This window comes from Bidens hawaiensis, unplaced genomic scaffold, assembly GCF_021521415.1.
Source record: "Bidens hawaiensis isolate Kalapana, Puna unplaced genomic scaffold, B.hawaiensis_p1.1 tig00031031_1, whole genome shotgun sequence".
NCBI classification, from domain to species: domain Eukaryota; kingdom Viridiplantae; phylum Streptophyta; class Magnoliopsida; order Asterales; family Asteraceae; genus Bidens; species Bidens hawaiensis.
In genome coordinates, this window is record NW_027495195.1 from 130,122 (window position 1) to 147,526 (window position 17,405).

Here is a 17,405-nt window from a genome sequence, read left to right on the forward strand (position 1 = left end):
AGGGCTTGGTATGATGAGTTATCAAATAATTTGCTTGTTAATGGCTTTCAAAGGGGAGCAATTAACAAGAACCTTTTCTACAAAATAAGAGAAAAAGATTTACTCCTACTACAAGTTTATGTAGATGAATGTAGATGATATCATCTTTGGGTCTACCAATGAACAAATGTGCTTGGAATTTGAAGAAGTCATGAAATCCGAATATTGCATGAGCTCCATGGGTGAAATGAATAAGTTCAACAAAAGAAAGATAGCATATTCATTTGCCAGTCAAAGTATGCGCAGGACATTAAGAAACAAGTTCAAGTGTCAAGATCTCAAGACTGCTTCAACTCCAATGGACACTCATGAAAAGATGATTGCAGATGAGAAGGGGGAGCCTGTTTATGAACATGAATATAGAGCAAAAACTGGTTCACTGATGTATCTAACGGCTTCTAGACCCGATATTATGTTTGCTGCCTGTATATGTGCAAGATTCTAATCATGTCCAAAGATGTCTCACATGACTCTGTCAAGAGAATCTTTAGATAGTTGAAAGGAAAACCTGATTTGGGGATATAGTATCCAAACAACCATTCCTTTGATCTAATTACTTATACCGACTATGATTATGATGGCTGCAACATGAGTAGAAAGTCTACATATGGTGGATGTCAATTTCTTGGAGATAGGCTAGTGTCTTGGCAGTGCAAGAGACAAACTACAGTGTTTATCTCAACTACTGAAGCTGAGTACATTGCTGCATCTTCCTGTTGTGCACAAGTTTTTTAGATTCAAAACCAATTGATGGACTATGGTTTGAATTTCTTGAACACCCCAATTTTTATTGGCAGTACTGCTGCATTGTTTATTGTTAGGAATCCAGTCCATCACATTAAGACCAAGCACATTGAAATCAAACATCATTTCATTAGAGATTGTAATGAGAAAGGACAGACTGAAATGAAAAGATTTGACAATAGTGACAACTTGGCTGACCTATGCACCAAGCCACTGACAAAACCAAATTCAAATTTCTCCTGAAAGCATTGGGAATGATCAACTCTGATGAAGTCTGATTAATGATGTGTGCTAACTGTGCTAACTGATTATCTTTAATGGTCTTGAGAGTGAAAGGTAGCGGTTGCTTTCATGTTTAACTGACATGTGCATTAATTGAATATTTGTGTGATTTATGTGTTTCTTATGATGCTTAAGTTGCTTAAAATCAGTGAAATGTGTGTGATATCAGGATAAGTATGTTTGAATGTGATTTGAAATGATAAATCTGTGTGCTCATATGATATTCTGATTTGCTTGGATAATTTGAACTGATGATGTGTTTAGGATAGGATAGCCTCTGCATAATCTGTCTTGGACGTACATTATGTTGAGTCTGCTTATTTTTAAATGTGTCATTCATGTTCTAATTATTCTTAAATATGTTACCTACTTCTTATGTCAAAACTAAGTTTTTGTTTCAAACTTGTATGCTCAAATGACTATTTTGCAAAAGAAGTTTTTCCAATAAAATTGTTTTTGACAAAGTAAGCATGTTGTATGGTGCAACAACATGATAAGATTATTCAGTTCAAAGCGCTTTGTATAAGCTTAAAAGGTTTTAAATGAAAATTGATCCAACCTTTTGAGAAATGATAGTACATTAGTTATTTATGCTAATCATATGGATTTAATAGGCTAAAAAGACTATTAGAGCAGTCATTAATATGTATGGTGCTTTCCAAGATGTGTAAAAACTGAGGTGATATAAACATAATGAAAATGTTAATCTTAATGTTGAGATACATTGTTGAATATGCATGTTTCAAGTTAAATCTCTCCAAATAATAGGCAGAAAAGTGACTACCGAGTCATACACAAGCATGTTGGTATTTGGTCATCAAAATGAATCATTTTATACATATAACAAAGAACAAATGTGGACAAGTTTTTTATATTTAGTCAAATGTTGATTGTGGTTCACAAATTTTGAATGAAAATGAAAACATGAGGGGTTAACTATTGAACTACAGGGGTGGGGGCAGTAGATAAGTCCTTTAAACATTCCGAATGAAAGGCATGTAAGTCTGTATTGCGTGGCATGTAAGTCCAACGTTCAACCTCAATATTTTTAAAGTTTTGAAAAGAAAGGTTAAATGAAATTAACTGTTCTGTCATATATATTTTAGCAAAATATCAGGGGGTTGAAGTCAAATTTGGGTGATCTGGGGAAAGCCAAATAAGCTTTGAGAAGAGATATGGGACATCATAGCATAATAAGTGTTATCCATTTTTGTATTATGCTAATTAAATGAACCTTAAGCATATCACCAAAATGTAATGAAAATCATGCTAAGTCTAGACCTGCTGTTAACCTATCTGATATATCATAATAATGCTGAGAATGAAGTATTGAGAAGTGACTTAACCAATATGATCCCATGTTGAGATCTTTTCAAAAAAAAGGATGAAAAATATAACTGAAATTTGATCTCTTAATGTACCATTTGCTCTTAAACATTGAATTTTAATGATAAAACGGTGTGAAAAATGGTTTAAGACAAAAAAGAGTTGCATTTTAACCTTGAAAAAATCTGAATATGTTAATTCTAGCAAGCTTTGATGATCTCTGAACTATTCAAGCAAACTTAGTTGTTTTATAGGATGTTTAGCTCATTCTAGCAAGCTTTACACTTGAATCTGTTTGAATATGTTAATTCTAAGCTTTGATGTTTTTGAACTATTCTAGCAAACTTAGCTGTTTTAATTGAATGTTTAAGATATTCGAGCAAGCTTGATGATTATCTGTGCTTAAATGAATTATTCATGTGTTTTCTAGTAAACTTTGAAAAATTTATGCTTTCGAGTAAACTTGGATGTTTAGAAAGTTATATATATCTAGCACACTTTATGACTATGTGATACATGTCTGAATATGCTTTATGTGTCTATTTCGAGTAAACTTTGTTGTTTTATTTGAAATTTGTATTTGTCTAGCATACTTCATTGTTTTTGGTGTTTTTTTCTGAAATTACAAGGGTTTTCTAGTAAACTTTGTTTACCGAGCAAACTTTATGCTCAGAGCATACTTGTCAAATGTTTGTTCATTCTAAGTGTTCTCCCAGCATACTTGTAAACTTCAGAAAATTCCCAGCAAACTTCACTTTTCGGGTACACTTTGTGCTTAGGGCATACTTGTGCATCAAAGGATTTATAAGTCTCTTCTATCACACTTTCACTCTTGAAGTATTTTCAGGCAATACTTTTGTGCTAAAGCATACTTGAATGAATATTTGTTAATTTTTATAAGTATATCGGGTAAGGTTTGTGAAATTCAGATATTCGAGCAGGGTTGACAATTAGAAATATCTCTAAGTTATTATTTGTGGATTCTTTATTGATTCCTAGGAAGGTTACCTATTTGATGCATTATACTTGATTATTTGTCTTGTGATTAATTTCTCGAGCAATCTTGTATAATCGAGTAAGCTTCCTTCATATTATCCACTTAGTGTTATTTTTAATTACTTTAAATATCTAAAAAATTCTGGAACGAGCAAGCTTTGCAAATGGTATTTACCTAGCAAGCTTTGAAAAATAAACCTTTCCTAGCAAGCTTTGTAAAATATAACTTTATCAAGCAAGCTTTATGCTAATACATTTAAAAATTAATTTTTGGCACTATTCATGAGCAAACGACAAAATGCATTTAAAACCCACTTTCAAAAGGTAAATAAGAGGGACTTAGAGAAATTTTCACATTTCACTTCTCTCTCTTCCAACTATTGCATTATTTCCTATACAAACCCGTTCCAGAATCTCAAACGTTCTTCATATTTCCTACCCCAAATTTGTCAGCCCATATATTCCGACTCGGTAAGCATCAACTGATTGTTTTTCGACACTGATTATACGGAATTGGGGCTTTCATTTCTTTCTTAACTAACTTCTCTGTTTTTGTATGTAGGTTAACAATTTGTCGAAGAACAGTTTGTAAAGAAATTCTTTCTTTTCTTCTTTAAATTGTTACTTAATACATGTCAAAGTTGTGAACTTTATGACTAATTTATAATTTGAATGTGTTTTTGCGTATGTACAGTTATGGAAGAGTATAAATTTGAGTAGAAACGTAATATGTGCGCGTTGCTTCAAGTAACTAATGATAACCGGCCAGTTGAACAGATGATTCGGTGGCTACAACTTTCAACATGATATTTACATTGACCACAAAGCCCCGTTATATACAGGAATCATCAACTCGGTTTCTGGCACTCTGCTCAATTGTTTGATGATGCCGGAGGTAGGTGGATAGAGGCTACCGTGGTACGACAGGAGATTATTATAACTGAATAATTGATAAGGGCGAGTCTGCTACTACAAGATAATTTTGAAAACCCAACCCGTTTCTCCACTGATCGTTTGTTGAGGATATTTCAGGAGACTATGGGATATCAGGGTGACGACCATGAGGGACAGTTTAAAAAGGGAATGTTTCCCAATTTTTATCGATTTCTAATACACCACATAGTACAAGGGTTTGGAGCCAGGAAAGGGTCATGGACTTTGATGAGTCGTGATCTTGCCAATGCTACAGTGGCTGTTGTATTCTGACAGCCATTTAATTTTTTCCAAGATGATTTTTGTAGGCTTGGCTGCTAACTTGAGGAAGAACGATAAATATAAATTCTTCGTTTATCCAAGATTTCTGCATATTATTTTCAATTGGGTGTTACTTGATTTGCCAACTATTGGAACAACACATATATTGCAAGACCTTAACATCTACATGAGGATAGCAAAGTTGGCATCAACCAGCAACTTTAACCCTGATGTGGAATTTGATATTCTACCATAGTTGTTGGATAACATTCTGGAGATAATGGTTGTTCCAGAATCACCACAGGTGAGTTTTGAGGAGGAGGAGAGTGAAGATGATGATGATGATGATGATGGTGATGATGCAGGTGATGAAGGAGGAGATGGTGATCATGATGGAGGAGGTGTTGATATGATTGTGGAGGAGATTGTGGAAGAAATACATGCAGAGGCTCAGGGGGGAGAACTTAAACCAACCTATACCTACACCACCAACCTCACCAAATAGCCGAACCCGGCACCAGACCCCATCCCCACCACAACACCATGACCATGAACCTTATATCCCATCCCCACTAATACATATCCAATCACCAATAAACCAAACCCAAAGCCCACCTCTTACTCAAACACCTACCCAATCACAAATTCCAGACCAAAACCTAGATCAAACCCAAACCCAAATCCTAAATCAACCCTTAACCCAAACCCTAGACCAGCCTATACATGAACCCTATGTACCTCAATATGTCCCAGCTCACCTAATAAACCAACCAAACACACCATATCAATCCCAAACCCAAACCCAAACAACAGAACAACCAACCTTTGAAATTATACACACTCACATTCCTATAATCCAAACTGTTAACCCATTACCCTCTACAAGTACCAACATTATTGAAAGCCCACCCCATGAACCCATCCAACCCAAAACCGAAACAAGCATGCATAACCCATTCTCATATCCACCTACCCGATCCCCTTCCCCTGATGCTCATTTCTTTGGCAGATATATGGATGTAGTGATCGAAAATGTTGATTTGAGGAGGCAAAATGATGATTTGAAATGAGGATTGCTGAACTGGAATCTCTGTTGGCTCAGGCACAACAAAATATTCAAACCATGGAAGTTGAGGTTGAGAATACCTCAGCTGCACCAAAACAGGGGGAGAATCTGCCTGTAGTCAATGAATATGATCTTATGGAGGAGGATGCTATGTTGTGAGGGAGGATACACTGAAAACCTTATGTGATTTGGATGGAAATTCTGATAATGATTGTGAGGAGAGGAGGATAGATGACTGTGATTATGATGCGGATGAGTCAAAATGATGATTTGAAATGAGGATTGCTGAACTGGAATCTCTGTTGGCTCAGGCACAACAAAATATTCAAACCATGGAAGTTGAGGTTGAGAATACCTCAGCTGCACCAAAACAGGGGGAGAATCTGCCTGTAGTCAATGAATATGATCTTATGGAGGAGGATGCTATGTTGTGAGGGAGGATACACTGAAAACCTTATGTGATTTGGATGGAAATTCTGATAATGATTGTGAGGAGAGGAGGATAGATGACTGTGATTATGATGCGGATGAGTCAGTTAGTGGAGAGCAAGAATATGATGTTGTTGATATGACTGCAGAGAAGGAGGTTGTTGAGGTGGTGGTTGAGAAGGTGGTTGTGACTGATGAAAACATGGCTGATAATGATACTCTTACTGAAGCTATAGCAACTGATGTTATAGCTACTAAGCCACAAACAGATGTGATAGTTGATGACGGAGGAGATCATCATAGAAGAAGAAAATGTTAATAAAACTGTTGATAAAGAGATGGAGAGTTTGTTTGCTGAGATTGACAACTTTCCCAGGGAACCAGAAATGGTGAGGGAAACCGATGAAGAAAGGAGAAAATCCAATGGGAAATCCATTGTTGAAAGTGAAGAGCAATTACAGCCCCTGACACTCAAAAGAAAAAAAATCTATTGATGATATTCTTGATGTGGATGAAAGTGTTGAACAAGCTGCCAAATAGCACGCTGATACTTTGAATGAGATGATTAAAAGAGAAAGGATTACAAGATCCTTGACTGAGCAGGAGTTTGAACAACAAGAAATTCTGATGGAGGAGGCTCAGATCAATAAAACTTTAAATGAAGAGGGGGAGCTAGACCAGGAGGTGATTGAAAGCTTGATTAAGCTTAAACAAATTGAAGAGGTTGACAACACCTTGGCACTAGTCATTGTGAATTTGAAACAAGCTGAACAAAAGGTACCAACTCCAACCACTACTGAAAATATCAATGATGATTCAAATAAGCAGTTGGTGACTGATGAAGCTAGTGAATCTATAATCAAAAATTTATCTAAAAAATGGGTAAAGTATGCTGCAGAGGTGTCAGAAAAGAAAGATAGTTGGGAAAAAGGTAATGAAGATAAATTTGGTAAGAAGTATACAAGGAAGACGAAGAGGGATGGAAAAACTGAAGATGATGATGATGATGATGATGATGATGATGATGATGATGATGATGATGATGATGATGATGATGATGATGATGATGATGATGATGATGATGATGATGATGATGATGATGATGATGATGATGATGATGATGATGATGATGACCAAAGAAGAAGAAGAGAACAGACAGGTCTGAAAAGACTGAATATATTGTGGAAAGTCCAAAGGAGATGGAAAGTCCTGTTGAGGCTGTTCCTATACAAACCATTGTGTCGGATGATTTTGTGAATGAGCCTTTTGTAAATGAACCAAGAATAGAGGCTCTTGATGATTTCTCTGATGATATTGATGACACTGTTGACTCCCCAAATATTGAAATGAATGATGAACATAGGGAGAACATACAAACTATGTTGGATGAGGCCAGGAGGAATGATCCAAAAATCTTGGGATTGATTAATCATGGGTAAAAGTATGAAACTCTGGCTCCCATGTCTCATGAGGAGTTGCAGAAATTACTTGATGAAGAAGTTGAGGACATAAATAAGAAGATGGAGAAGAAGAATCATGACTCTCAAAAATTTCGGGCTTATTTGAGACTACATGGGCATTCTTAAAAGAAGCTGAGCCACATGAAGTTCAGTGAACTGGAAGAAGTTTATAATGTCACTGTTGAAGCAGTTAAAAGGGATGAGTTGGAAAGAATGAAGAAAGTTGGCAACCAAAATGAAAGACTTCAGAGATTATATGCCAAGTTTGATTGATAATGTAAACTCTTGATTGAACATGGCTTCTCTATTGAACTTGTTGATAGTTTGAGCAGGGAACAGGTCGAGATACACCATAGAAGAATATCAAGAAAGGTTAACTTTGAAGAATCAACTAAAATACCTAGAATCATGATCCTTGCTAAGAAGGAGAAGAAGCAATGGGAAGATGAACAATTAAAACTTTTTGACAGGCTGATGGAGGCAAGAGGCAGAAATGAAGAAACTAAAAGCCTGAGCAGATCAGAAAAGCTTTCTATGTACAAGTTTGAGAAAGAAAAATTCGATCTTGAAAAGGCTGAATCATCAAAAGCTCCTGGGGTTCCTCATGTGTTTGTGAAAGGAGGAACTAGTTGAGAATATTGAGCCATGGGAAGACGAGAACAAGATCAAGACCCTCAAAGGCTTGATGCTTAGCAAAGGTATGGCTAAAGGAGTATTTGACAACCTTGGGAAAGATCAATTGAAACATTTATTCTATACTAAAAAGGCTGAGTGGGAAAAGTTGGAGGCTGAACAGAGGAATTAAACTTCAATGTGGACCTAAGGGCGAAAGATATATCCCTGCAGGTCAAGCTGATGAGGAGACTATGGGAATGATCACAACTCTAGCTAAACAAGGAGAAAACTTTTTGGAGTTGATCATGTTACCCGAGGAGATGATCATTGCTATGTATGAGAAATCTGGGCATGTGAGGGCCCCTGTTCCTAAGAAGAAATATACTTCTAGGCTCTCAGCTTTAAGTGTCCCAATACCAACCACTAGAGCCTCTCAACAAAGACAACAAAGGCCACCTTCTGAAGTGGACCTACCAAAGAGGTTGTTCTTTGATGCACAAACTGAAACACTTAAAGTGATTATGACTAGTGGTGAATTAAGGGAGGTGAGTTTTAAAGATGACTTTTTGGACTTCAAGAGGGAGCAGCTGGCTGAGATAGCAACCATGAATCTGTATGACTATCATAACAGACATAGGTTTGCTAGAAGACAACAAAATGATCTATCTAAACATCTCTGGGATCAAGCTAGGAAGGGGTTCCCCATGCTGAACAAGGAGAGGAAATGGGGACTCTCTGCATTTGAAAGGAATAAAAGGGTGAAAAGGATGAGTGAGATCAGGTGCATTAAAGAGACCTACAAGTCAAAGATCAAAAGCAAAAACCCTCTTGCAAACATGATGGAGTGCATTAGCATGAGGCGGTATATGACAAGACTCAACTGTGAAGTCCAAAGGAATGGAAGGATCACTCAAATTGACTATGAATCTAAAGATGGATCCTTCATTCTTCGAAACTCTGATGGACTGGCCTTGGGCATCATCAAGGAGAACAGGGACCTAGAATTTCTGCATGTGGAGGACCTCGAGGATATAATCAGATGGACTTTGCCCTCTGAGCATCCTAATCACAGTCAGTTATTCATCTTTAAAGAAAGTGTCGCAGCTGTAAAGTTGGATAGAAGACCGGAAGCCTCAAGCTCAAGGAGATGAGTTTATTTATTAGCTTAGGCTTACTTTGTAATATCCATGGACAAAATTCCAACTTGTAATATTTTTTATTATGTAATGTAATTTCTCTTATGAAATTTGATGTGTATTTTGGCTAAGTGTATGTAACCTTAGAGGTGTTTTGGTACAGCTGAGTTTGTTCCAATCTAGGGGGGAGATTGTTGGGATATGAAAAAGGCCAAAGGAAGATTGGAAACTTTTCAACCTCTCTGAAAACGGCTAAGTATGGAAACCGAGAAAGCTCAAGCTTCCCAGCAAGCCTTTACTTGTCCTAGCAAGGCATTTTTTCTTTCCCATCAAGGTTATCTTCTAGAATTCCCCTTAAGTGTTAAACCAAGAAAGGTTCACTTTGTCTAGCAAAGTTGTTCTTCTAAGTCAAGCAAGGTTTGTTTCGTAGCAAACTCTTGACTAAAACCAAGATGAAACCAAATCTAGCAAGGTTTATTCTTAATAAATAGTTTTCCCAGCAAGCTTGAAGGAAGTTGATCAAGAAATAACTTAAAGACTTCTGTCGAGCAAGGTTCAACTCTGAGCAAGCTACAGTGTTACCGGCACACTTTGGTTTGTTCAATAAGTTAATATTAACAAAGGGTTGAAGGGATTCCTGAAGAACAACTTTGCTAGTGGGACTATATCGAGCAAAGTTTGATAGGGTCAAGAGGATTGAAGTCTTCTAGGTGAATATTTTCTAAGGAAAATATTCTAAGTAACGTCTGTCCGGATAACTGTTTACCAGCACACTTCATGGTTACCAGGTCTGCTCGACAAAGAAACATGCTGCAAAGCTTGCTCGAAGACATGTTTTACACTTAGCATTTATTGTAGTACATTTAATTATGTTCCAATTATTAGGGTTTCTAAAAGTTAAATGTCAGATGTCAGGGCTAGGCCTATAAAAGGAATATTTTAGGGCACGCCTATGACACACCTGACACTCGCGAATATTGTGACTGATGGCAGACCATATCCTGTACGGAAATCTGCTAAAGATCCAGACATTCCACGTTTATACCCTAATTGATTTTCGTTTGTAACCTTCGCATTATTAAATGGAAATCGTTTGAGTTATTGGTTGTGTTAGTTACTTTAGTGTTCAGTGTGTAACAATTAGAGTGTTAGTGTTTCCGCCATTAACACATCTAGTGTTCTTCACAAAATATTAGTCGTCGTTAACCTTCTTGTCAACACCTAGGTGTTTAGTTACGACAGTGATTTATTGAGTGATTCTAGTTATAGAGTGGGACCGACAAAGAAACTTGATGACCCTCACTTGATCATTAAGCAACCCGTTAATAACCCCTTTTAATTCTTGGATTGGGCCTTATTATCGGGCCAAACAACAATTGAGCCAACAAAATTCAGGTGCCGTCAACGGTCGATTTAAGAAAACATTTGATCTGTAAAAATAATCCGTAGAAAAAAAATCCTATGTCTGCTACGGAAGTGGTCGATCACACAGTCTCTATTATGTATGAACTATATGAACTACTAAACCCCTCTTGTTTTGGTGATGTGATACGATATTATGGTCATTAATCCAATAACCATGACCTGGCCCATAATGATGATCAATCAAAGAGTTTTCAACCCAGTCAAAATAGTATTGAATGACAAGAACTAGTCAAGTCAATGATGCGTAATTCAATTTTTCAACTTTTGACTCGTAAAATGTTTCTCATAATTTTAGTCTTTTATTTAATGCTCGTATTTTATTTATTATTTATAGTCTTGTAATAGAAACTAGAGAAGGCCGGATGAATAAAAAATATCTTAGTCACTTCTTTAATCTATTATTTTTTTGAAAGTGGTTATCTTGAACAGGGGCGGATCTGTAAGGTTAGCAGGCTACCCCTCAACTTTTCGTCGATAGTACAAAAATATATATTCTTCTGTCGGTTTTTGTATTTTTCTAGCCTGAAAAAATATAATGTTACTCATGTTTGTTTAAGCCTCAATCAAACTAAAAGTTCAAACCAATTAAAGCCCAAAAATTAAAGCTCAATAACCCTTACCCTATTTGTTTTATGTTCATTATAGTTTAATTTTGTTTCAACAGGTCGGGTCGAGGTTCTAGGTTATGTTGGTGTAAGCAACATGCGTAGAGAATTTAATGGAATAAAAGCTTGAGAGATAATCCACTAGCACAATACGTCATTACATGCATTATTTGTTCATCAACTTCAGTTAGTGATTGTGACTGTTGCAAAAAAAACATACCGGTTGGTGCTTTTTGAAAATGAAAAGATATGATGTTGGAGGAGAGAGAGAGAGATAAAATTCTTTCTTCGTGAAATTAAGGTAGGAAAACAATTAAACCGATAGATTTCCTTTGCACTAGCCGGAGACACGCGATTGGGTTTTCATCATAGAACAATTATAAGTTTGATAAAACTTTTCCCGGAAGTTGTTGAGGGACTTGATTTCATAAAAAAGATGGAGAGAGCGTGCAACAACGAAACGATTTCGTTCGAAAGGTATTCTATCACATTTTAAGAGTTGAATTTGTGTTTTATATATATTTGTTGGACGATATTGTTGGTCTCATAAATCATAATGTTCTATCAAAACATCTTCAAAAAAATGAGTCTAAGACTTATTAGAAGTGTTTGATAAAGTAAACAAAGAGGATATAATAGTTTGATTTTATGTTTTCAAAAACCGATGAAGAGAAATTTGTAGCGCATGTGTTTAAATTTATTTATTATCGCCTTTCTATTTTGTTTCGTTTACATTGTATTAAATACGATAAAAAAATTGGACGTGACTTACCCCTGAAATTTTGTTTTAGATCCGCCCCTATCTCGATTGATGAGTACCAATTGACGTCAAGACCTTCATGGTACCCACGTTTCTATAAGATATGTCCATGTGCATATGAACTTTTGTTTGTTGTGCAAACAATGAGCTTAACATAAATGAATATGAAGTAATTTTTTCTAGTAGCCAAACACTCGATAGGAAAATATTATTTTATATGTCACATATAACATAATGGACGTGGGTGATGGGTCTGTTCCTCAATTTTAGTGAATCCAGATTTTTAGGCAAATTGGTTTATATTAATCTCATTTTTTTTTATTAGCATAATAATAATAATCTCAACTAAGAATATTCTTGTTGGAGATCCAACATTTTATTTTTTATTTTTTTTTATTTTTCTTTTGTGTCATTAGACTTGTCATAAAAATTCAATGCATTAAGTTTTATTTAATTTTTAAAGTATATTTTAAGACTTTTGATTAGAAAGAGAATATGAGTCAATATAACTAACTACATAACCTCTAATTATTATTATATATAACAACTAGTATTCAGACCCCCGCGTTGCGAGGCGGGGTTTAACATATTTTGAGTAATTTTTTGAGTAATTTCTTCCAATCAGATAGTGATGATAAAGTGTAGATGTTAAAGCTACACGCTACAAGATTCGGGTGTGTAAATTTTAACTTGGTTATTGTGTGGGGTTGTTTCACACACAAACAATTTGTCTCACGATGTCATGACATGCTTTAGTGTCATTAATTTGGACATTTGACATCAAGTTGTATAACTCTTCACTATGCGCATTCCCTCTATCACCCTTCTTAATTTCCGGTTAGAACCTTTTTAGCCTGCAAATTCAGTTCAACATGATCAGATTATATATATCACCTGCATATGACCATAAAAAATACATGCAAGTTATCACCATACTCTTCACTAATAATTTCGAATATGCGTTTTTGGCATGTTTAAAAGGACCTGTTTTTTGCCTGATCCATTTCAAAATTACCATTTTGATGCTAACCCAATTTACTTGTTTTAAAATTACAAGTTCATTATTTCTATTTATTTATTTGACCCACTCTAAAAGCACCTATTTCTTTTTTGACATGTTTCAAAATTACCTATGTTTTTATTTCGGACGACAAATCCGCAAGCTTTGTGTCCAGAAACAGACCCGAGGTTTCAAAAAGCTTTGGAACATAGGAGAAGGTTTATGTGCTCACTTTACTTTAGGTTCAACTAATATTGGCAAATTATCATTATAAAATATATATTTCTTTTAATCTTTGAATTCCTTTATTTAATATATAAAATATAAGTTTTGTGTTGAAAAAAAAAAAAGTTTACTTAGGTCTGTTTTTGACATGCATCAAAAGTCCTAGTTTTTTCTTTGATCTATTTAAAAATTACCATTTTGATCCTACCCCATTTGAACTGGTTCAAATTAGCTATTTTTTTAATTGACATGTTTTAAAGTTCCCTTTTTTTTGTTGACCCGTTTCAAAATTACTTATGCTTTTAGTCATTCTTAAAATTGTTTTTGTGGTATAATTGACAATTGATTCAAGGTGGGCATATCATGGTGAGGAAGATGTATCACTCTATACCCGATGATACAACTTTCCTCTTGGATGTCCTTAAGCATAATATAAGGAAATGAAAATGTCCTATTGGATGTATCACTCTATATCCAATGGAATGTAAATTGTGCTAAAATAGTGCTTACCGATGCTAAATTGCTAATAAGTTAACTTGTGCAGCAACAACAGCTAGATATGGCAATGCTTTGAGATTGGTCTGCCCATCAAGTGTGACAAAATAAAATGGCGATTATTTTATTTTTTTTTAATTTATATTATTCTTTTTATTATGCGAACTTGAAATAACAAAATTAATACAGAACGATACCACGTAAATTGCCGGATTGCTTGGATCTCTGGCGCCATGTTGTAGGTCCCCCGACGCCGCCATAAACGACAAAATCCAATGAAACCACTACCGGCAATGGCAGGCGAACACCCCCTCTCTCTTCTTCTCTACAGTTGCGATGCAACTATTTTAAGTCGTCGACATGCACAATCATGACTACCAACGACAGGTCCATGTCAAACCATAGATTATCTAAGAGCAAACACGGGCGTCGAAGGTCCATACCCCTACCAGATCACTGCGACACCATGCCAGATTAAAGCCAAAACCTTGGTCAAATTGTACAGCTGAAACAGCTTCAAGTACAACACATGAATGCCAACTTCCCCCGAAATTGTTATATTATAAATTACCTTGCTAAGTTCTGGCTGGGCACCTTATCAGTTATTGACGTTTTGTTTTTTTAGTTATGCTACTGTAACAAACATAATGAAAAACAATCAAATTCGTGTAAAGCCATAAACTCACAGTATCAACGCTCGGGACCAACGACACTCATGCTTTTTACCAACACCAGAGTTTACTAACCGACATCACCTCATTAGTCCACATCAAGTTTTTAGATTTTCCGTCTTTTTTTAGTTCGGTACCGTAACAAAACTAACAGAAACCGACCAAACTCGTGTCATGTCACCGCTTCAATGCCCGGGACCGGCAACACTTGAGTTTTACTACCGTTCGGGTTTTACCGACTTGTTGCGCGGTGTTAACCACTTATTAAAATAAATAATCATAACGCTACAATGAGACAAAAATTTTAATTAGACATTAGACATGACTGAAAGATATAAATTACATAACATGTTGCGTCTTGTTTGATGGACCCGACGGTATGTGATAATAACGTTAAGCAGTATGTGAAAAACGTTCAAGCAGTTTCCATCATATCTTATCAATCGTGGGCCCGATTTAACTAACACAAAATTCATGTTTCATTTAGCTTATCTATCTTCGAGTTTAACTTTTACCAACATTTCAAATCTGTTAAATTGGGTTGTCACTCACACGTAAGGGGACCCGGGGCACCGCGTGATGGAGCTCCCATCACGCGTGATGGGCTTTTGAACACCGCCGCCACTCCCTTATCAAGCTTGATGGAGGTGCTTTGCGTGATGGCCATCACGCTTTAAGTGGGTTTGAGTGATGGAACTCTCTCTCTATATACATATATATACACCCCAAATACATTCCTCTCACTCACACAAAAACCTATATGTATATATATATGTATGTATGTATATATACCAAAACCTATCACACCACACCACCCTATCAAATCCCATCAAAATGTGATGGATTTGGGGTTGGTGACGTGACATAATTTGATTGGGTGGGGTTTGTGATGAGATTTCCACCACCCCTCCCCCTAATCAACTAAAACAGGGAAATAATTATCAAAACTATCCATCTTTTATGATTTGTTGAAAGTTTCTTATTGATAATCAAGTACAAGGAGCAAGTAATAAAACAATGATTAACAAATTGTTTAAAATGAACAACCCGTGTAATACGACTTATTAAATTGGGTTTGCTTACTTTTCCAATCGATTGTGTTGTTTGCGTGTTGATGCAGCCATAGTACGTAGTTAACAAAACAATGAAATACATGCAATAAAATTCCAAAGCAAAAACTAATACACACAATTATGCAAATGAACATTAAAAAGTATATGTAATAGAATAAAACTAGAGCGAAGCTCACGCGATACAGCAGGAAACACAAAATAATAATACAACGTGAATATATAAAATGTAACTGATTTTGAGAATGTAGTAAAACAGTTTATTGATTGTTTACATAATTAGATCTCAAAAAAAAATTCATTATTAATTGTGATAATTACAAAATTGAAGTTGTAGGCTTAATGGAGATCCCCTCACCGCCCTCTTGTGTTTAAGTCTAAGGTTCGTTACTAGGTATAGTGATACGATCCTATTATATTAATAAGTTTATTATTATGATTTAAGTTTATCTTTTATTTAGGGACTGTTTGTATGTAAACATTTAATTCATTCAGATTTCAGATTATTTGGTTTCAAACAGAAAAATATCTGAATGGTTTAGGTCTGAATCATTCAGACTTGTTATTATAGCTGAATAGGACAGAGGCTAATTCAGATCTGAATGAACCGAACAGCCCTTAGTTTCCTTATTATAATCAAATTATGTTTCCTTATTTTTTTTATCTTTTTCTATTTTTATATATTTGTTTTTCTATATATTGTAACCTCGTTTAAAAAAAAGAATACAAAAGAATTATTATTTTGGTCTATTTTCTCTTCTTCTCTTATGTTCTTGGAAGATTGACAGTTGTCTCGAATAAACCGTAACAATTGTTTCTTTCATTGAGCCTTAGCCTAGATGTTTTTGGAAGAACTCATGTGGGAGCATCCACGATTACCTATTTTTACCGGATCTAATCCGGCTCTATGGATATCTCAAGTTGAACAATATTTTCTTTATTACGTGAACTATGGCGACGAGCGATTTCCCTACGCTGTGTAATCCTTCATTGATGAACCTTTCTGGTGGTTCAATGTTTGGCTTCGGAGTTCAGACTTCCTCACCTGGGATGATTTCACTACAGCAATGTTTTCAAAAACCGATGAAGAGAAATTTGTAGCGCATGTGTTTAAATTTATTTATTATCGCCTTTCTATTTTGTTTCGTTTACATTGTATTAAATACGATAAAAAATTGGACGTGACTTACCCCTGAAATTTTGTTTTAGATCCGCCCCTATCTCGATTGATGAGTACCAATTGACGTCAAGACCTTCATGGTACCCACGTTTCTATAAGATATGTCCATGTGCATATGAACTTTTGTTTGTTGTGCAAACAATGAGCTTAACATAAATGAATATGAAGTAATTTTTTCTAGTAGCCAAACACTCGATAGGAAAATATTATTTTATATGTCACATATAACATAATGGACGTGGGTGATGGGTCTGTTCCTCGATTTTAGTGAATCCAGATTTTTAGGCAAATTGGTTTATATTAATCTCATTTTTTTTATTAGCATAATAATAATAATCTCAACTAAGAATATTCTTGTTGGAGATCCAACATTTTATTTTTTATTTTTTTTATTTTTCTTTTGTGTCATTAGACTTGTCATAAAAATTCAATGCATTAAGTTTTATTTAATTTTTAAAGTATATTTTAAGACTTTTGATTAGAAAGAGAATATGAGTCAATATAACTAACTACATAACCTCTAATTATTATTATATATAACAACTAGTATTCAGACCCCCGCGTTGCGAGGCGGGGTTTAACATATTTTGAGTAATTTTTTGAGTAATTTCTTCCGATCAGATAGTGATGATAAAGTGTAGATGTTAAAGCTACACGCTACAAGATTCGGGTGTGTAAATTTTAACT